Source organism: Benincasa hispida, chromosome 1, assembly GCF_027475165.1.
Source record: "Benincasa hispida cultivar pf3 chromosome 1, pf3_genome.v1.1, whole genome shotgun sequence".
In the NCBI taxonomy this organism is placed as follows: domain Eukaryota; kingdom Viridiplantae; phylum Streptophyta; class Magnoliopsida; order Cucurbitales; family Cucurbitaceae; genus Benincasa; species Benincasa hispida.
Window position 1 is genome coordinate 62,513,157 of NC_143478.1, and position 23,500 is coordinate 62,536,656.

The 23,500-nt window shown below is 38.9% G+C and overlaps 1 non-coding gene across 1 annotated transcript; it reads right to left on the reverse strand.

The window, feature by feature from the left end:
* Positions 1-245: 245 nt before the first annotated feature.
* On the reverse strand, positions 246-352 carry LOC120070391 (small nucleolar RNA R71). Its single transcript, XR_005479886.1, has one exon. It is a non-coding gene; the product is annotated as a small nucleolar RNA R71 (small nucleolar RNA).
* Positions 353-23,500: the final 23,148 nt, after the last annotated feature.

Below are 23,500 nucleotides of genomic sequence, written 5' to 3' on the forward strand. Positions count from 1 at the left end.
CCGGACAGTTTAGCGGTAGGTGTGGCGAAGATCTGCACGCCCATCTTTGGAGTTTTATTGAAATCTGCAACACTTTTGTGTTCCCAAACATCTCAACTGAGGAGGTTCGACTAACACTGTTCCCATTTTCATTATGCGACCAAGCAAGGAAATGGGCCTATTCTCTTGAACCAGGGGAGATTACGTCTTGGGAACAAGTAGTTGAAAAGTTCATGAAGAAGTACTTCCCCCCGACAGAGAATGCAAGAAGGAGGAAGTTGATTACTAATTTTGAACAAGATATTGACGAATCACTCAGTGACGCCTGGGCGAGGTTTAAAAGACTGGTGCGAGATTGTCCACACAATGGTTTACCCGATTGTCTTCAAATGGAAATTTTCTACCACAGTTTGAACCCTGCATCGCAGACGGCTACCAGGAGGCCAATGCAGCAGTAGCTGGAGGTCTGCTCAACAAAACATATAACGGGGCCAAAAATATTCTTGATCGCATTTCGAAGAATCACGAAGACTAGAGAAAAAGCAATCAACGACTTAGAATTAAATAATGTGACGCAAGTAATGAGGCCATCGCATCCCTACAAAATCAAATGAATGCAATGATGAATTTGATACAAGGAATCGTAATCAATAGCCCAGGAACATATCGAGGGCAGAACAACGCAATCGATCAAACGAGCGTAAGTTGTGCCACTTTCAGAGAAGCCCATCAACAAAATTTTCAACCCATGGTGCAAAAAGAAGGGCCGTCAGGATTTTTCCAGCGAATAAACGGTCAATCACAAAATCAAGCTAGCAGCTCACAAGCGTCGCAATCTTCATCTCTGGAGAGCTTACTAAAGCAGTATATTGAGAAAAATGAAAAGTACTCCAGAATCAGGCGACTTCAATCCGCAATCTCGAAATTAAGATAGGACAGATTGCGGACGAGCTCAAAAGTAGACCGTAAGGAGCATTGCCGAGTTCAACTGAGCTCCCGCGCAACTCAGAGAATACGGGAAAGGAGCAATGTCAAGTTGTGACTTTTTGAAGTAGAAAAAAATAGCGGAAGAGAAGGAGGAGCCGAGTAGGATTGCTTCAGTTGTGATAGAACCCCAGACCCCGTTGATGCTAGAGGAACCAGAAGAACAGGAGACGATGGGACCAAAAGTTGCGTCCATTTCTAAGCCTATGGAATAGAGAACCGTGGAAATACAGCTGCCATCATTCCCTCAGAGACTTAAGAAGAAGAAAAATGATGAATTGCAGTATCATCGCTTCATGGACATGCTGAAATAGTTACATATCAACATCCCTTTTCACTGAAGTGATTGAACAAATGTCAAAATATGCGAAGTTTCTGAAGGACATGGTGACGAAGAAAAGAAGCACAAGTAAGTATGCAACGGTGGCGTTAATGCAAAGATCAAAAACCATTATTCCATCGAAAATGCGCGACCCCGAAAGTTTCACAATACCCTGCTCAATTGGCGAGATATATATTGGTCAAGTGCTTTGCGATCTCAAGGCCAATATCAACCTAATGTCCCCTTCAATTTTTAATCAGTTGAATGTGGGGAAACTAGCACCCACGACGGTCACTCTCCAATTAGCTGACAGGTCCCTAGTCCATTCATAAGGGAAGGTGAAGGATTTGTTGGGGTTGATGCCCTAAAGTCTCGTATTCTATAGTTTGTAAACAGTATATACGAACACTTATGATGTTAATATATGATATTTACTTCACATCTTGTTGTTTTGCCCAGTTAATTGTTTTATTTGCTTTACCACAAACTAATAAACATAAAATCCCTGGTTATCTGTATGTGACTAGAGCCTGTATGTGGTGACATACAAGTGGATCATGTCTTGAGTGATAACAAAATGGTCTGTAGTAAATGGATAAAGGAGGGAAACCTTATCCTGGTAATGCTACGGACGCGACTCGCTTTGTGGAATGGTTACAAGTGTTGTGACTTGTCACAGATGGTCTGATCCTGATCATTCGAGTTGGGGACATGCGAGTGGGGCGTCCTATACAAAGAGTTTGTATAAGACCTGACCACAAAGTGTTAACATCTCGTTATATAACACCGTTCATGATAGAGACTTCACTTCATTAAGATGACCATAGGTAACATGACCTCAATTCTGAGTGAGTTGGGAACTCCTGTCATTGAGGGCGGTTCTTTGATTTTTATGGGTGCGAGTGGCCAGGTCGCCGATTCAAACCTACCATTTTGGAGATTCGTCTGATTTAGAAGCTGGAAACTCAGTTACACAAGATGAAATTCACTTCTTCCCCAAGGCAGGGGTAAGTAGATAGATGACTCTTTTAAGGGCTGATTCTGGGGCTTGAACGATGTGGCACCACACACATTCTCTTGGTCTGAGAGGTCTTCACACATAGTTGGACTATGTTGTATTGTTCATTAGAGGAATCAGTGGTACTTAAGGAGTGAGATGTAATTATAGGGGCAAAACGGTAAATTGGCCCAGCTGTACTAACGAGAATCTATGAAGGGTCATCGTACTTATGATTGGTTATATCCGATGGACACAGAAATATATCTGTGGTAAGAAGAGTTCAGCTATTGGTCTTTAGTGGAATCACTGATAGTTAACGGATGGTGGATCTCATGGCTAAAGAGTTTAGTCAGCTATTCACGTACCGTTGGAGCTTTGAGCCACAGGTCCATTAAGTCACCTGGGTAGCTTGGATAAAGTCGAGAACCAGTGTTCGGGTTAATTTGAAATGTTCAAATTGACAATTGGAAGTTCAATTATATATGATATAATTGGACTGGTTAATTATATATGATATAATTGGCTAAATGTATGAGATACATTATTTTGGAGGAAATTAGATATAAATATGATTTATATGAAGTAGAGGAGAAAATACTATAATAGATATATGATATCAAACTATAGGATATAAATATAATATGATTATATGTATTAATTAAATTAATTGATTAATTATTTGATAATTAACGAGTTTATCCACGTTCGAACATGGGAAGTGGGCTGCAATGGTTATGGTAACCGGAAGATTAAAAATGAAAATCGTTTTCATTTTGCACAATGGTGAATTCGTATTATCATCCACGCCCAAAAGAATCCGTGAAAGCGATCGCGAGAGCCTATACGATAGAAGCTCGTCCGTCTAAACGATCGTCTGCCTCACGTTTTCTCTAAACGATCGTATACATTTTTCCTAAACGATCGTTCAGTCTTTTATACACGATCGTATAGCTCTACTATACGATAAGCATTTCCGCTATACAATAGTAGAGTTTCATCTCCCACTTGCTTATCATCAATACGACGCGTTCTCCTCCGTCCTCTACTAAACTCACCAAAGCCCACTCTTTGGGTTTTTGACGTCGAAGATACCCGGGTTTCTCTTGTGGTGGTGTGTCCCTGCTGCAGTGTTCGTGTACATTCTGATCGTACTGTTGCAATCTACATACTCGCCGAATGCTGTTAGATCCGTTGGAGGTTTCCACTACTTAGGGTTTAGACGTTCGAAGACTGTCTTCATCTGGTATGAACCTGATGACATGCAGAAATGCATGTCATCTTAGGCCTTTTACTTAGAATTATGAAGGTCATTAAGTAGAATATGCGGCAATTATGATAGGAATTCACGAGAAAATGAGCTTGCGGTGATCAACATGTTGAATCTCAGCTAACTCATTATCATGCGTTATTATGCGTTCAATTATTTATTTTTTGTAGCTAATACAGGAAATAGGGGCAAATGTGGAAATCGACCACCGCATAGACACCGCATGTGGAGAAACTCTCCATCGCAAGGCAAATGTGTTCGATCAACGCATGGATGTTACGGTAATCAACTACATGCGTCCATTGCATGGGAATTGCGCTCGTCAAGTGATTGCGGTCATCGTGTAGAGTTGTGGTATTAAGCGAATGCGGTCACTGAATGATTGCGGCTACGCGAAAACGCATACTAATGGGATCAACGCAAGGTTGGTAGAATGAACGCATTAATGCATCTACCTCGAGTAAATCAAAAGTTGATGTTGACATTTCACCTACCACGTCGTTAGCAGTAGAGGTTCAGAAAAGGACAAACGCGCCGAATGTCAGAATCAGAGTAGTCCATTAATGTTGTCGACGATCCAGGCTCTATAAATAGAAGTCGATGAGCAAAATTCCAATCGGTTCGAGGATTACCCCTGCAACCCAGGGTTTTCCTTGTGATCCAGAAAAATGCATGAGAAGACGCTTGAGAGTTCTTCACCTCCTTCATCCATTCCAAGTGACGACCAGAGCCTTCTGTCGAAGCTAGATCTCGGGAAAGTCAGCTCGACTGCCTATCCATGGCACCACCGGCAGCCTTGACGCACATTCGCTGGAAGCAAGTCATTGCTTCCAGCCGACCATTTCATTTTCTCTTATTTTCTTATATTGTATTGTATTACATTTTATGATTAAGGGATTAATACATTATGTTTTCAATGCATTTCTGTGTTCCTCCGATTCCATCTCCATCTTCTTTACTTAACATCTCTAACTTTCATTGCATCACTTAGTGAGATTGCTTGAGTATCACATTCTTAGTCATGTGGATTAGGGATATGAAGCATGTAGCAAACCACCAAGAGGTGTGCGTTGTGCGAGTATATGAGAAAACCTTATTTTCTTAGTGTGAAGCTATGGTAACACTTGTCTATAGGCTAACGCATTACTTGTCTATGGGTAAAGTCAGCAACAACCAACTGCCCGGGAGGGTAAGTGGTTGGTCGCATTAAGCAAGGTAAGTTATTGTTCACAAGGGATAGGAACAATCTTAGGTCAACAAAGTTCATGTGGTTACCTTGTCCTATGAGCACTTCATTCATCATTTAGGCATACTTAGGAGAGTAGTCTAAAACACAAATCTAAGAGTCGGGAGAGCGGATTGGAATGCATAGGTAAGAATGGGGATCTTAGAGATAAGCTCTGTTTTCTTTCACATAGTATATGCACCCTACGGATGGGATATTGCATGCATCCAGGAAGTAGGATATGGTGGTTGTATGCGGTCATCTCGACACTTATGCATACCTACCACATACGTCCTAGATTTTGGCTTTTAGTATATGTAGCATGATCGCATGTCTTGCGTTGACTAGGGTTGCCCTTGTGGTCACTCTTAAGAGTTACAATGAAATCATCTCCGCATTTTATCCATTTTTCCCATTCATTCATTTCATGTCAAGAGTTTTCGTGTCTCTACCTCTCATTCCCATTCTCATTGCGTTGTTTGTTAGCTAGGAGTAGGAGTAGTGTTAACTTGGCAACCTTCCATCCATTCTTTTATTCAACTGCCGCATGCACATTACCACATTCATATAGCTACAAGTCCCTGTGTTTGACCTTGGATCACCCGAGAAACTTGTGTTCACGTTATACTTAGCGTGAGCGCAAGAAAACTTATGACAAGACGCATGGTAATCGCATACATTTATTAACGCATAGTGATTCCAACGCATGACCATCACCGCATGGCTATCAACGCATACCTTAAGAACATGTATCATATATTGTCTCCAAGCGATTTTAGTTGTCGAGTAATTTGACTTCTAATTCCCTGTCACTAAGTTTTTGGCGCCGTTGCCGGGGACTTGGTAGCTAATTGTTTGTTGAGTTTTGTGTCTTTGTAGGCAACCTTTGTATCTTGGGAGTATTGTAGCTTATGCGACCAGGCTGCAAACAATATTGAAGTGTAGGCGACGCGTCGAAAGCCAGTATTGACCCCGAGGTAGAAGGGCAATTAGTCGCAAGAGCTGAAGGTAATTCTAAGCACATGGTGGCCAACATGCGCCTAACAATTGCCGAAAGTTCCAATGGTCAAGGCAACTTGACCCAAGTAATTGAGAGCTATCTCTTGCATGGAAGACTCCTTGCGGTGACAACACTCTTATTTTTCCAAGGACGTCTTTTACTTTATCTTTACTTTGCTTTCTTAGTTTAGGTTATTTTTATTTTTATTGTTATTTTGGATATATGGCTGATTCCTTGGTTGTGGTGTGATTGTTCCTTGCAAGTGCAATAATAAGTCTCCTCAGTGCGCAGTACAACGGAAGAATTCCTTTCATCCTTCAACGCATGGCTTCGATCACATGAATTCCAACGCATAATCGCATGCATTGTTTCGCCTAAGGTCTTTTCTTATTATTTTGTATGCCTTATCCTTTTGAAATACCTTCTTTCCCGATTGCAATTGTTTTGCGATGTTTCTATGATGGTACGTATAATTCACCGCATCTTCTAATTAATCATCGCAAGGCGCTCTTTACTTTTAATAGCCTCTTCAAATTTTGAAAGTCTTAAGTCTTATTTTGTGCAAACCTTTGTTCAAACCTTTATTACCGTATTCCTGTAATTTTGTTTTTAGCTTTGCGGTGAGAACGCTGCCAACCTCTAAGTTTGGGGTTGGCAACAGTCTTGGAGAATTGCGTTCATTGCATTGCGATCATTTGAAAAAAAAAAAAAAGAAAAAGAAAAAAAAATGGGGGTGAGTTTTTTAGAATAATAACTCCACTGTCAACGCAATGGGGAAACCCAAGTTGATAAGAGTTAAGTTGTGAAAGGCACTTGCTCGTAGTTGGATGTCCGCATGACACACGTGGGGGTAAGCCAAAATGAAGACAAGTCACCAGGATCAACGCATTAGCGCAACTTCTCTGTCCAGCATAAGCCAAAGTAAGCAAGACAAGAGTTGAGTTGAATATGAAACACAACCGAAGTTGGATGCCCGCATGACATACGTAGGGGTAAGCCAAAACGAAGAGTGTAACCAGGTTCAACGCCGCATTCGAATAAGTCATCGCAAAGTTTTGAATATTTTGATGAACGCATTCTCAAAAGCTAAACACAAATTTGCGGCGAATGAATAAAAGTTTTTTAGCAAAGACTTGCCGGATATAAACTTGGAAAATATTTTTTTTGAAGAAGTACCCAAAGTGGAGGAAAGCATTGCAGCGATAGTTGAAGGTATGAGTAAATTATATTCTAAGAAGCTAGTCATCCCAAAAGAAAGCATGAAGGTGAGTTAGAATTTCTTGAGTATAACGCATGCTTGAGGACAAGCCAGACAACGCAATGAGAATGGAAATGAGAGGTAGAGACACGCAATGAGAATGGGAATGAGAGGTCAGCTCCACCGCAATTAGATTTATATGTATAACTGTATGTGAGCATGCCGATAATTAGGTTTATATGCATAACTGTATGTGTTGAATGTATGTCATTTGTGTTTTGGTCACTGTGAAATCGGAGCGATCTGAACACGCTCATGGAACTCTCGGTATGAGATCCTTCAATTGGTATCAGAGCCAGGTTCCTGATACTCAGATTTCATCTGTTGCAATGAAATAACGTATACATTCATGGTGGGTGCATTTCTATGCTGTTTTAAATGTTAATTCTGCTGTAGATGTGCCGGATTAATGGATGTTTTCGGGATGAAATTGCCTTGGTTTGTTTAATTTCTTTTACATTTGTGGTTGTTTGTAAAGGCCTCTGCGTTTTTGGGCATAAATAATCGTAGTCTCTATTCAAAATGTTTGAAGTCTTGAGTCATTCGTCGAAGTTCTGGGCAAAGGTTGCGGCTCTTCGAGGAAGGAGATGATCTAGGGTTCATTGCATCGTGCAGAAGAGGTTCTATACAATCGCTATCCATCGCATCGTGAGGATGAAGGAGTATGCGATCGCGGTTGAATGCATCGATTGAACGATGGGGTATGCAATCAAGAGTTGGTCGTATCGGATTGACGATCGAACACGCGATCGCTGAGTACCATTTAATGCGCGCGCGAGTTAGAGATCGTTTAGGTCAGCAAGCTTTATCGCTTAGTAACTGACTAAACGATCGCTTGGCATCGCAAGGTAAATCGTTTACCAAGTTGCACGCATCGGTTAGACGATGAGACGCTTGCGTATCGTTTAAAGCGCGCTAGACGATCATTTAGGTCAGCAAGCTTCATCGCTTAGTAACTGACTAAACGATCGCTTAGTAACTCAAGGTAAATCGTTTACCTGTCATTGCGCTACACGACCGCATGGACGATCAGGCTTTAAAGCCTCATCTTCGACTACGCGATCGTTTGCTAATGTTGCTATCGTCTACTGCGTACTGAACGATCGTCTACCTGATGGAGTTTGCTACACGATGAAGACCTCCTGGCGGTTTAAGACCCGGTTCGCCTGTAAACCGGTTTGCTCGATGAGAAATGTAATAGATAGGGTTTTTCATTCTGGTTTTTTGGTTTAAAGGCTCATCCCGGTCTGTTAATCTCTTTGTTTAATACATGTGATGTATGTTTTATATGTCATATGGTATGCACATATAGTAAATCCCACCTTAGGTTATGCAATGATCATGCATCATCTCTTTATTGTAATTGTTATAATTTAGAGAAGCATGATTTTTAATTATGTAAGTGCATGCTCATGCATCATATAATATAAGAGTTATATTTATACATGCATAAAAAGCATTGATATGCTTCATCTTTTTATTATAATTGTTATAGTATAAGGGTGAATGATAACATGTTTGCTTGGTTATTACGCGTAATATAAAAGTTATATAGTAATGGTTGGAATTGCATGAAGCATGACACATAGGTTACTTTATAAATGTTATAAATGCCTCGTTATGCGCAAATTTTTCTTAGTTGTTTCTTTTTAAGAGTTAAAGAGAAATTAGAACTAAAAGAAATAAGAAAGACATGCATGCTCTCTTAGGTTTAATTCATGGTTTTAAAATGTTTAAAACTTGGATCACATAGACATAAGATTACGGTTCTAATATGATTAGAAACCCTAAAGCTTTAATCTTTTAATCAGTTTAATAGAATTAAATTGGCTAATAAAAGGTTAAAGTGTAGCAAATCTATCTATAAGGGACCTTTTGTCTAAGGCGGGTTCTATCTAGGCTAGGATATTTAAGTTGACGGAAACGTAACACTCCTACTTGGAAACTTACCTGGAAAGGTGAATTAGATAGATTTGATACATGCATGCAAATTAAGAACAGTCTATTAAAGTGTTTAAATGTGACTACTTGAACTTGTTTATATTTCATAAACAAACGTTGTTTATGAGCAGACTTTAAAAAGACCACTTAGACTAAAATCAGTAGCCAGATTGTCTAGGTTAATGAATCCCTAGGTAGAACATTCAGTGGGAGATACTTGGGGCATAAGATGCTTCACTTAAACCTTTCATTTTTCTCCTAAAGTCCACACCGTGAGATCTATCCTCGGCCTCGCGACACCTTTGGCATGTCCCCCCAACGGATGGTGTTTGGGAGGTCAATATCAAGGTGGAAGGAGAGAATGTTCATAGTAAGTGGGAGTGGGAATTGTGACAGCATATCCCTCGGTCTCCCTCGTTAGGTTGAATAAGGTTACTGCGCATCGCTTTGAGGCACCCTAGGAGTGTCCCCCTAAAGGATGGCAGTTTTGCGCGTCTCTTTATTTGATATCTTATAAGAGGATAAGGTAACTTAGTCTCTTGTCCTAATATGTCTTTTCCCTATAGTAAGCGCATTAGGTGGGACTCTGGCACCGAAAACGAGGGGTTACACTTACACAAAATAGTTAAGAGTTAACGATTCTGGACCGAAAAATGGTGGCTGTTAGGTTCAGTTCCAAGAGTTGGTTCTGCCTAATGGTTAAGAATGTCTCAACCCAGTGAAGAGGCAACTGATCACCCCACCGGTGGCGTTTGTCCTGACTCACTGGGGCATCATTGCAAAATAGAAGTCTATAACTTAAGGTACTTGAAACTGTTTAGCAAGACAAATTGGTTTAAAAGTGGTTTAAAAAAATCTAATAAAGATTTGTTCGTATTTTCAGCAACTTTTTCAAATGGCTACAACCACCTTATCGTTGTTAAGCGCCAAAAAATTTAACTGGTGACAAGTTTTCAACATGGAAACACATGATCACGACAATCTTAATCATCGAGGATCTCATGTTCGGTCTCACGGAGGCTTGTCCTCCTATTCCAGCTCCAAATGTCGCTCGAAATGTTCAGGAGGCATAGAGCGATGGACAACGGCGAATGAGAAAGCCCGAGCCTATATCTTGACAAGTCTTTCTGACGTCTTAGCCAAGAAACATGAGCCTATGGTCTTAGCGCGTGAGATCATAGAGTCCCTGCGGGGGATGTTTGGACAACCGTCTGAACAGTTTATGCATGAGGCTCTTAAATACATATTCAACTCCAAAATTCAATAAGGCACCTCTGTTCGTGAACATGTGCTAAACATGATGGTCCACTTTAATGTGGCGGAGTTGAATGGGTCTTTCATCGATGAGGGCAGCCAAGTTAGCATAATCCTGCATTCTTTGCCGGAGAGCTTTCTGCACTTTGTTAGCAATGTGATTCTTAACAATGTGAAATATAACCTTACAACTCTCCTCAACGATTTGCAGACATACCAATCTTTACTGAAAAGTAAGGAGAGGCAGAAGAATGAGGCAAATTTTGTTTCATCCTCAAGGACGTTCCATAGAGGTTCGACCTCGGGAACGAAGTCTGCACCTTCTACTTCTAACTCTTCAAAGGGGAAGAAGAAGAAAGGTGGTAAGAGAAAAGGGAAGGCACCTGCTAACCCACCGCCTGTCACCCCGAGTAGGCGTCCACCAGTTGCTAAGGGAAAGTGTTTCCATTACAACCAAGATGGACATTGGAAGAGGAATTGTCCTCGGTATCTGAAGGAGAAAAAAGCAGCCAAGGCTAAGGCCAAGGTGGATAAAGGAAAATGTGATTTACTTGTGCTCGAAACTTGTATAGTAGAGAATGATGATTCTGCCTCGATAATTGATTCAAGCGCCACTAACCATGTTTTTTCTTCTTTTCAGGAGATTAGATCTTGGCGACAACTGAAGGCTGATGAGATGACGATGCGAGTAGGCGTCGGGCACATCATCTCAACTGTGGCAGTGGGAGGACTCTAGTTAGCTTTACAGAATAGGTTTCTAATTTTAAATGATGTATATATTGTTCCTGAACTAAAAAGGAACCTTATTTCTATAAAGTGTTTATTGCAATGTAAATACACTGTTTCTTTCAATTTGAATAAAGCGTTTATTCATAAAGATGGTGTCTTTATTTGTACAGCAAATCTGGAATCGAATTTATATGTGTTAAGGCCGTTAGCCATTAATTCCCTCCATAATACTGAAATGTTCAGAATTTTCGTAACTCAATCAAAATGTCGATGAATTTCTCCAAAAAAAAATGCCCAAATTTGGCATCTATATTTAGGGCACATCAATCTCTATAGGATTGAGAGATTGATGAAGAATGGATTTCTCAGTGAGTTAGAAGAAAATTCTTTACCTGTGTGTGAATCTTGCCTTGAGGGTAAGATGACTAAACGACCTTTTACTGGAAAAGGTTCTAAAGCCAAGGAGCCTCTTACGTACATTCTGACCTTTGTGGTCCTATGAATGTGCGAGCCCGAGGTGGCTATGAGTATTTTATCAATTTTACTGATGATTTCTCTAGGTACGGGTATATTTATCTTTTGCAACGAAAGTCTGAATCCTTTGAAAAGTTGAAAAAGTTTAAGGCTGAAGTTGAAAATGCATTAGATAGATGGATTAAAACACTTCGATCAGATCGAGGTGGAGAGTTTTTGGACTCGGCATTCTAGGATTATTTGATAAAACATGGAATCGTTTTCCAACTCTCAGCGTCGGGTACACCTCAGCAGAATGGTGTAGTGGAGAGGAGAAATACGACCTTGTTAGACATGGTTCACTTGATGATGAGTTACTCTTCCTTACTGAACTCATTTTGGGGTTTCACAGTGGAGACTGCGGTGTACATACTCAAATGCATTCCCTCCAAGAGTGTTTCAAGAACACCTCTGAAGTTATGGAACGGGCATAAAGCTAGTTTACATCACTTTCACATTTGGGGTTGCCCTGCATATGTGCTTGAGGCTAATCCCAAGAAGTTGGAACCACGGTCGAGGTTATGCCTCTTTGTAGGCTACCCCAAAGGTACACGAGGGGGTTATTTTTATGATCCAACGGAAAATAGGGTGTTTGTTTCAACAAACGCTACTTTTCTGGAGGAGGATCATATAAGGGAGCACAGTCCACGAAGCAAAGTCATGTTGCGTGAGCTTTCTAATGAAACTACTGAAACTTCAACAAAAATTGTTGAAGAGCCTGCTATATCAACAAGAGTTGTTGATGGGAATTCATCCAGTAGGTCGGTACCACCTCAAGAATTGAGGGAACCTCGACGTAGTGGGAGGTTTGCGAACCCACCCATTCGCTATCTGGGTTTCACGGAAATCCTTGCTATGGTAGCAGATGGCAACATTGAGGATTTGTTGTCTTATAAGAAGGCAATGAAGGATGTTGACGAGGATGAATGGGTCAAGGCCATGGATCTCGAGATGGAGTCGATGTACTTCAACTCAGTATGGGATCTTGTAGATCAGCCTGATGGGGTTCGCCCAATAGGTCGTAACTGGATCTATAAGCGCAAACGGGGTGCTGATGGGAAGGTACAGACCTTCAAGGCTTGACTTGTGGCAAAGGGTTATACCCAGGTAGAGGGAGTCGACTATGAAGAGACTTTCTCGCCTGTTGCCATGTTAAAGTCGATCCGCATCCTTCTGTCCATTGCAGCTTATTATAATTATGAGATCTGACAAATGGACGTCAAGACGACCTTTCTGAATGGAAATCTTGAGGAGACCATTTATATGGTGCAGCCCGAGGGATTCATAGCCCAAGGTCAAGAGCAAAAGGTTTGCAAACTGAATCGATCCATTTATGGGCTAAAACAAGCGTCTCGATCTTGGAACATACGGTTTAATGTTGCGATCAAGTCGTATGGTTTTGACCAAAACGTTGATGAACCTTGTGTTTACAAGAAGATCATCAACGCTTCAGTAGTCTTCTTAGTGTTGTATGTAGACAATATCCTACTCATTGGGAATGATGTAGGTCTATTGACTGCAGTTAAGAACTGGCTAGCGACCCAATTTCAAATGAAATATTTGGGAGAGACTCAGTTTATTCTAGGTATACAAATCTTTCGAGATCGTAAGAACAAAGTGCTAACACTGTCTCAAGCATCATACATTGACAAGATGTTGCTCAAGTACTCGATGCAGGACTTCAAGAGGGGCCTACTGCCATTCCGGCATGGAGTCACTTTGTCTAAGGAAATGTGTCCTAAGACACCTCAATAGGTTGAGGAGATGAGACGGGTCTCATATGTGTCTGCCATTGGCAGTTTGATGTACGCGATACTCTGTACTCGTCTAGACATCTGCTACTTGTGGGCATAGTTAGTAGGTATCAGTCTAACCCAGGCCAGGGTCACTAGATCGCAGTGAAGAACATCCTCAAATATCTTTGGAGAATGAGGGACTACATGCTCGTGTATGATTCGAGGGATTTGATCCTTACAGAATACACGGATTCTAACTGATAAGGACCCTCGTAAGTCCACATTAGGGTCAGTCTTTACTCTTAACGGAGGAGCTGTAGTATGGCGAAGCACTAAGTAGGGGTGCATCACCGACTCCACTATAGAGGTGGAGTACGTAGCGGCTTGCAAAGCTCTAAGGAGGCCATCTGGCTCAGGAAGTTATTGATAGACCTGGAAGTTATTCCAGATATGTCTAGACCCATTACACTTTATTGTGATAATAGTGGGGCAGTGGCAAACTCCAAGGAGCCAAGGAGTCACCGACGCGACAAACACATAGAGTGGAAGTATCATCTGATCCGCGAGATAGTGCATCGAGGGGACGTGATCGTCACGCAGATCGTTTCAGAGCACAATGTTTCCGACCCGTTTACGAAGGCTCTCACGGCTACAGTGTCTTAGGGTCACCTACGAAGCATGGGTCAACAGGATCGCCCGCAGCTGAACTAGGGCAAGTGGGAGATTTATTGTACTGGGCTTTTATGCCCTAGTTTATTGTTTTGTACTAAGTTTTTTGTACACCCCACTTCGCTTTAAAATAAGTGGGAGATTGTTGGGGTTGATGCCCTAAAGTCTCATGTCCTGTAGTTTGTAAACAGTATATACGAACACTTGTGATGTCAATATATGATATTTACTTCACATCTTGTTGTTCTGCTCAGTTAATTGTTTTATTTGCTTTACCACAAACCAATAAACATAAAATCCCTAGTTACCTGTATGTGACTTAAGCATGTATGTGGTGACATACAAGTGGATCATGACTTGTGGAATGGTCACAAGTGTTAAATGGATAAAGGAGGCAAACCTTATCCTAGTAAAGGAGGGAAACCTTATCCTGGTAACACTACGGATGCGGCCCGCTTTCTGGAATGGTCACAAGTGTTGTGACTTGTCACAGATGGTCTGATCCTGATCATTCGTGTTGGGGACATACGAGCAGGGGCATCCTATATAAAGAGTTTTTATAAGACCTGACCACGAAGTGTTAACGTCTCGTTATATAACACCGTTCATGACAGAGACTTCACTTCATTAGGATGACCATAGGTAACATAACCTCAATCTTGAGTGAGTTGGAAACTCCTGTCATTGAGGGCGGTCCTTTGATTTGTATGGGTGCGAGTGGCCAGGTCGTCAATTCAAACCTACCATTTTGGGGATTCATCTGATTTGGGAGCTGGGAACTCAGTTACACAAGATGGAATTCACTCCTTCCCCGAGGCAGAGGTAAGTAGATAGATGGCTCCCTTAAGGGCTGATTTCGGGGTTTGAACAATGTGGCGCCACACACCTTCTCTTGGCCCGAGAGGTGTTCACATATAGTTGGACTATGTTGTATTGTACATTAGAGGAATCAGTGGTACTTAAGGAGTGAGATGTAATTACAGGGCCAAAATGGTAAATTGGCCAAGCTGTACTTACGAGCATCTGTGAAGGGTTATCGTACTTATGATTGGTTATATCCGATGGACATATAAATATATCTGTGGTAAGAAGAGTTCAGCTGTTGGTCTTTAGTGGAATCACTGACAGTTAACGGATGGTGGATCTCATGGCTAAAGAGTTTAGTCAGCTATTCACGTACCATTGGAGCTTTGAGCCACAGGTCCATTAGGCCACCTAGGTAGCTTGGATAAAGTCGAGAACTAGTGTTCGGGTTAATTTCAAATGTTCAAATTGACAAGAGGAAGTTCAACTATATATGATATAATTGGACTGGTTAATTATATATGATATAATTGGCTAAATGTATGAGATACATTATTTTGGAGGAAATTAGATATAAATATGATTTATATCAAGTAGAGGAGAAAATACTATAGTAGATATATGATATCAAACTATAGGATATAAATATAATATGATTATATGTATTAATTAAATTAATTGATTAATTATTTGATAATTAACGAATTTATCCACGTTCGAACGTGGGAAGTGGGTTGCAATGGTTATGGTAATCGGCAGATTAAAAATGAAAATTGTTTTCATTTTTCACAAAGGTGCATTCGTATTATCGTCCACGCCCAAAAGAATCCGTGAAAGCGATCACGAGAGCCTATACGATAGAAGCTCGTCCATCTAAACGATCGTCTGCCTCACGTTTTCTCTAAACGATCGTATACATTTTTCCTAAACAATCCTTCAGTCTTTCATGCACGATCGTATAGCTCTACTATACGATAAGCATTTCCGCTATACAATAGTAGAGTTTCATCTCCCACTTGCTTATCATCTACACGACGCGTTCTCCTCCATCCTCTACTAAACTCACCAAAGCCCACTCTTTGGGTTTTTGACGTCGAGGATACCTGGGTTTCTCTTGTGGTGGTGTCATCCCTGCTGCAATGTTCGTGTACATTCTGATCATGCTATTTCAGTCGACATACTCGCTGGGTACTGGTAGATCCATTGGAGGTTTCCATTGCTTAGGATTCAGACGTTCCAAGAGTGTCTTCATCTGGTATGAACCCTTTCCATGTTTTTTTACTATATTCTGAGCATGCTGATAATTAGGTTTATATGCATAACTATATGTGTTGAATGTTTGTTATTTGTGTTTCGATCATTGTGAAATCGGAGCGATCTGAACATGCTCATGGAACTCTCGGTATGAGATCCTTCAATTGGTATCAGAGCTAGGTTCCTGATACTCCGATTTCATCTGTTGCAACGAAATAACATATACATTCATGGTGGATGTACTTCTACGCTGTTTTAAATGTTAATTCTGCTATGGATGTGCCAGATTAATGGATGTTTTTGGGATGAAATTGCCTCAGTTTGTTTAGTTCCTTTTACATTTGCGGTTGTTTGTAAAGGCCCCTGCATTTTTAGGCATAAATAATCGTAATCGAGTCTGTATTCAAAATGTTTGAAGTCTTGAGTCGTTCGTCGAAGTTCTGGACAAAGGTTGCGGCTCTTCGAGGAACCCTAGATCATCCCGAATTAAATAACACTTATCAATATTAGTGGATTATTGGTTATGCATTGGATACAGACTCGATTGCGGCTCTACAAAGCGGGCCGTATCCATAATGTCACCAGGATCAGGTATCCCACCTTAATCCTTATACTACAGACCTATTTAGGTTATCACTTAGGCATGATCCACTTGTATATCACATATACATGCTTAAGTTCACATAAGTTAACCAAGGAGCTTTGTTTATTGGATATGAGTAAATGCCAGAATTAAATAACACTTATTTTATTCATTAAACTATGTGTATCTTTACAAAACAACGAGACTCCAAGAGAATGAGGACAGCAATCCCAACGGGCTGAACCATTCTACATTGTGTACTTGCTCATTTTTCATTGTTCCGCTATGCAATTTCTTTATCTATTGATTGCAACAGTTAAAGATTATCACGTTTTAGGGGGAGCCTATCGTATACATTTCTTTAAAGTTTGAACAATTCAAATTCTTCTAAAACTATATATTCCTTGTTTTACCCATAAGGGGTATTTGGTTCACCAACATGAGCTAAGATGAGTTGGTATAATATACCAACTCAATGTTTAGCCCATCAACTTTAAATATTGGTGGAGTTAAATTGGTATATTTTACCAACTCACCCCAACTCTCCTTTCTTCTAATGTTTTCAATGGCTACACCCATCAGCCACTATCAGTGATTATCGCTGCCACACCCCAGGAACCAACTTCGGGCTCTGACAATCACCTCCGATGAAAACTCTTGTGACCTAACTCCAACGAGCACTTTTGCGTGACCAACTCCGACGACCAATTTTCGGCTCCGACAACAAACTCAGATGACCAACTCTGACCATCACCTTCGTAGGCTCCGACCACCACCTTCGACTACAAACTTTGATGAAATCACCTTTGATGATCAACTTCAATGACCACCTTCAAGCAAGCAACTTTGACACCAACTCTAGACTTCGACAACCACCTCCGACGACTAACTTCAGCAACCAACTCCAACATTACCTTCATGCAACCAACTTTAAGCTTTGACAACCACCTCTGACTACAAACTCTGGCGAAAATCATATTCAATGATCAACTTTGACGATCAACTTCACGCGACCAAATTCGACGACCAACTCCAGGTTCTGAAAACCACCTCCGACGACAAACTCTAATGATCAACTCTGATACCACCTTCATGCAAATCAACTTCAAGCTCCAACAACCACCTCCAAGTACAAAATCCAGCAAAAATCATCTTCAATAATCAACATCGACAACAAATTTCAACTATTATAAAACCAATAACTGTTAAAGTATGTTGTAGTATTGTTGATTATATAAATAATAGTATTTTATCTACATTAAGTGCAATATTTATACGTAGAAATTTGCAAAATATATTTTTACAAAATTAAATTCACAAATAAAATGAGTGTTAATAATATTTGGAAAAGTATGGATGTAGTTGAAAAGTATGTAACACATAACAAAAAAACCATAAAATGGAGATTTTTATCCTGAAACGTTTTTTTGGCAAGAAATAGTGAAAATAGAGATTTGTTCTCGGATGATCCTCCAAATTTAGAGGAATTGAAAGTAAAATTATTGAAGAAATGTGGTGTCATTTCATTGGCTGCCAAGATGATTGGGGAGATTCAATTAAAAAAAATCATGACATAGTAAAAATACAGAGCAACAACAGAAAAAAGAAGAAAAAGAAGAGGATGATGATGACATTCATGGAGAAAATTAGGAATTAAAAGTTTTGATTTCTCTTTGAATTTATCATTTTATTTAACTATATTCTTGAAAGAAATGTTGCAAGTTAATTGTTGTTCATATTTTATTTAACACAAAGATTGGTAGAATTATTGAACAAAAAAGTTTCAAAACAAAAATAGTCATCATAAAAATAGAATATTTAGAGTTCACAAAATTTCACCAGTACCCAAGACATATGAACTCAACTCTGCACTCCAAATATAGACATATGAACTTCAGACATCATATCTCAACTTAGTGTCTCAATCAATCCCTTTGTGAGCTAGTAGAGAGACTTAATGGATCTATAAATTAGAAGTTCAATGATACGAGATTAATTAATTAAATTCTTTAATTAAGTTAATCAACATTCATTAACTATGGGTCCCTCTACTAAAGACCAACAGATGCACTTTTCGCACTGTACAATATTTTTGTGTCCATCGATGATAACTTGTAAAAATACAAGTTATTATAGCTCTTTATTTATAAATAATTAGGGAAATTCAAAGGAAAATACATTAACTTGAAATGAAAACTATGCAAATAGATAAGTTTTGCGTTCAAGCATTTAAAAAACTCATTATCCTAAAAATTATAAAATCTAACATCTTTGAATGCAAGATTTTCGTGAAAAGAAGCAAAAATCAGCTAAGGACATAAAAGCTAGAGTCGTGGGCGAATAAAGAAATAAGAACAACTTCGATCTTGCATGTGAAGAACCATGTGTTAAGATGCAACATGAAGAAAGGAAAACGACAAAGGCATGAGCGGTGGATGTCAAATCAAAGTACAAGTTGGTAGTTAATTTGAGGCAGTGGCGACAAAACCAATAATTTGTGATGCAAGGATTCGATGCAACAGGACATTGAATTAAATGGAAGGTATCAAATCATCATTAGAAAGAGGTTGAGAACCTTTTTTTTATGCCTATAAATAGCCCAAAGAGCTTCATCTCAAGTGTGGAAAGTTTTGCCAAGAAATTGGCCAAAGCTCTGCCAAATTTACCCTCAAACCGCCATTGTCATCCACCTCTCGAGCTTTTCTTTGAGGAATTTTGAGTGAGAGCTTAGTCTTTTTCTCTAAAAAGGGAGAAATCACCACCAACATCCATCGCAACCAATGACTTGACACTTTCATCTCCCCACTTTACTTTATTTTCATTTCATTAGCAAATTGTATTAAGATCTTGAGATTGAGAAACTTTATATCTCTTAATATAAATATGATTTCCATCATCTCTCATCTTTCCATGCTTCCAATTCTCTCCATCATGAGCAACTAAATTTCTAATGATTTGAGAATATTAAATTGATATTTTCACAAGTTTTGAATAAGTTAAATTTCATATTGTGTGTGCTTAATCCATTGCTTGAATCCATCTGACAAATCTATTTAAGTAGAAATAGCAAACTACTCGAGAGAGAAAATGGTTGTGAAACTCATAAAACAAGGAACGAACTTTAGAGATAAAGTTAACCTTTTGTCATATAATTAACTTAAGTATGCGTCCTAGAGATAGGGTAAATGTGGCATGAAGCACTGAGAGGTGAATTCTTCATTTTTTAAGTTAATGACATGAAAGGATACTTATGCATTACTTAGGAGAATGTTATTAAACCTTCTCAACCCTGCCTTATCAACAGAAACTTCAGTTTACTAGGATGACCATAGGTAACATGACCTCAATCCTGAGTGAGTTGGAATTTCCTGCCATTGAGGGCGGTCCTTTGATTTGTATGGGTGTTAGTGGCCAGGTCGCCGATTCAAACCTATCATTTTGGGGATTCGTCTGATTTGGGAGCTGGGAACTCAGCTACACAAGATGGAATTCACTCCTTCCCCGAGGCAAGAGTAAGTAGATAGATGGCTCCCTTAAGGGCTGATTCCGGGGCTTGAACGATGTGGCGCCACACACCTTCTCTTGGCCCGAGAGGTGTTCACATATAGTTGGACTATGTTGTATTGTTCATTAGAGGAATCAGTGGTACTTAAGGAGTGAGATGTAATTACAGGGGCAAAATGGTAAATTGACCAAGCTATACTTACGAGCATCTGTGAAGGGTCATCGTACTTATGATTGGTTATACCCGATTGACACAGAAATATATTTGTGGTAAGAAGAGTTCAACTGTTGGTCTTTAATGAAATGTCTGACAGTTAACGGATGGTGGATCTCGTGGCTAAAGAGTTTAGTCAGCTATTCACGTACCGTTGGAGCTTTGAGCCACAAGTCTATTAGGCCCCTTGGGTAGCTTGGATAAAGTCGAGAATCAGTATTTGGGTTAATTTGAAATGTTCAAATTGACAAGAGAAAGTTTGATTATATATGATATAATTGGACTAGTTAATTATATATGATATAATTGGCTAAATGTATGAGATACGTTATTTTGGAGGAAATTATATATAAATATGATTTATATCAAGTAGAGGAGAAAATATTATGGTAGATATGTGATATCAAACTACAGGGTAAAAATATAATATGATTATATTTATTATTAATTAATTGATTAATTATATGATAATTAAGCCAATTTGTCATGTTTGGACGTGCGTTAGTGGGGCAGTATTGGTTATTGTAACCGATGAATTAAGATGAAAATTGGTTTCATTTTGAATCGTCGTCCCAAAAGAGATAGAAAGAAGTGTGTTAGTGAAAAGTAATTGATCACTTAAAATCGAGAGCATATATGATAGTCGCTCTGCACCTAAACGATCGTTCATCTCGCGCCTAAACGAACGCACACTAAGTCCTAAACGATCGGATAGTTTTCGTAAACGATCGTATATTGTGTCGTGTTAGCTAAACGAGCGTATACCTTTTCCTAAACGATCGTTCAATAAAATCTACACGATCGTGTAGTTTCCCCTAAACAATATGTATCTTGTTATAGATAGCGTCATTTTCCCTCTCACTTGCTTATCGTCTACACGATCTGGTCTTCCTCCTTCCTCTACCAAATTCACCAAAGACCACGCTTTGGGTTCTCACTCCGAGAATACCTGGGGCTCTTTTCTGGTGGTGTCATCCCCACGTCGTTCGTGTTCGTGCGGTTGTTCGTGCTGCTATAGTCGATACTTTTGTTGGCCGTTGGTTGATCAGGTAGAGGTTTCCGCTGCATTAAGTTTTGATGTTTGAAGAACGTCTTCAACTGGTATGGCAACTCTCTCTCCCTCGTTTATTTTTGTTCAAAGCATGCCTTTAATTGACTGTTTGTTTGCATAACTGTGCATTTGAATGTATATTGTGTATTTCGGTCACTGTGAAATTGGAACGATCTAAACGCGCTCATAGAACTCTTCGGTAAGAGATCCTTCAAATACTTATGCTGACCAATATTTTGATTCTTTAAGATAGGCATGAGAACTCAATTTTAGAATCTTTTTTTAGGAAACATTTCTTAAATTTATCATGTATGCAAGTTTTACCTCAAATCTCTTTTGCAAATTTTTTCTAAGAAAAAATCATCAATCGATTTCAACAATGAGAATCTTGTTTCCTTTAAAATATGGGGTTGGGAGATGTTTGAGCTAATGTGTTCAAACTCGTAGAAATTACTTTATTAATAATAAATCTAAAAAAAATATAATTTCGCTATTAGCACAAGGAAAAATCTGCCTATTAAGAGTTTTAGTTGTGAATGGCATTTGCTCTTAGTTGGATACTCGCATGACACCCATGAGGGCAAGCCAAAACAAAGGTGGATAACCATGATCAACACAAAATCAAACGATTATTTTGACTATGACTAATTATTCATTAGACGGATCAATATTACTTAAAAAGTTAGATGTGACAACAGGGGTAAAATGATTATTTTGATCCAGCTGTACTTACGAGCAATTTGCGAAGAGTCAATGCACTGTTGATTAGATGTATCCAATGGACACAAAAATATATCTATAGTGTAAAGAGTGCAATTGTCAGTCTTTAATGGAGTGGCCGACAGTTAATAAAGGTTGATTAATTTAATTAAAGAGTTTAATTAATTAACCTCGTATCACTAGAGCTTCAATCTGTAGGTTCATAAGGTCCCCTTGTTAGCTAATAAGAATTAATGAGAATCAAATTATTTTTTGATTAATTTGAACTGTTCAAATCAATTATAGGGAATTAATTGTATATGGTACAATTAATATAATGTATATGATACATTGTAATATAAAGGTTTAATGAGAGAAATAAATATTTGAATATGATTCAAATAGTATTTACATGAATATGATTCGTATAAAGACACTATAGGTTAAAATTAATATGAATGAATAGGTTATGTGAGAAAATTATAAACTATAGGTTATATTATATGTAATATAATATGAACTATATGTTATATGTTATATATGATGTAAAATATAGTTTATATATATATATATATATATATATATAATTAACTTCCATCTCTCTCATAAAAATAGGAAGTGGGAGGCCATTTTGATATACATGATTTTGGAATCACAGTTCTGGATTAACTTAATAGATCTCCATCTTCTCTGCAATTTTCTCTTTAAAAAATTAATATCTCCCTTCACCAAAATTAACACACAGAAGCCCACAAGTCTCTTTAATTCTCACCATGAGAATAACGAGAAAGATATTTTGGTGGTGTCCTCACTATGTTATTCTTGGGTTGCTGTATTTGGTGTTTGAGTTCGAAAGAAGTTTTTTCACAGTTCAAGATTTCACAAGAGGGGAAGCAAGAAGACGGTTCTTCAAGAGTTAGTAACATATCTCTGTCCTCTCTCTGCTAATTCAGCAGAAGCATGTTTAGGTTCTCTGTTGTTTATCATATTGTTTCCATCACTCTATATTTTATAGTTCTGTATAAACGAAATTAGAGACACGAATGCGTTCACGTACTTCCGCTTCGGGAATTCAATCCCTTTAGTATAAATAAGCTTTTTGTTCAAGCGTTTACAAAACTCATTATCCTAAAAATTCTAAAATCTAACATCTTTAAACGTAGGACTTTTATAAAAAGAAGCAAACATCAGCTAAGGAAACAAAAGTTGTATTCGTGGATGCACAAAGAGATCAGTTCAACTTCAATATTGCATGCGAAGAACCATGCGTTGAGAAGAAACATGAAGAAAGGAAAACGACAAATGCAAGCAGTGGATGTCAAATCAAAGTGTAAGTTGGTAGCTAATTTGAGGCAGTCGCAACATAATCAATGAATCTGTGACGCGAGGATTCAGTGTAGCAATGTATGGAATTAAATGCAAGGTGTCAGATCATCATTAGAAAGAGGCTAAGAACCTTCCTTTTGATGCCTATAAATAGTCCAAAGAGTTTTATCTCAGTGTGGAACTTTTTG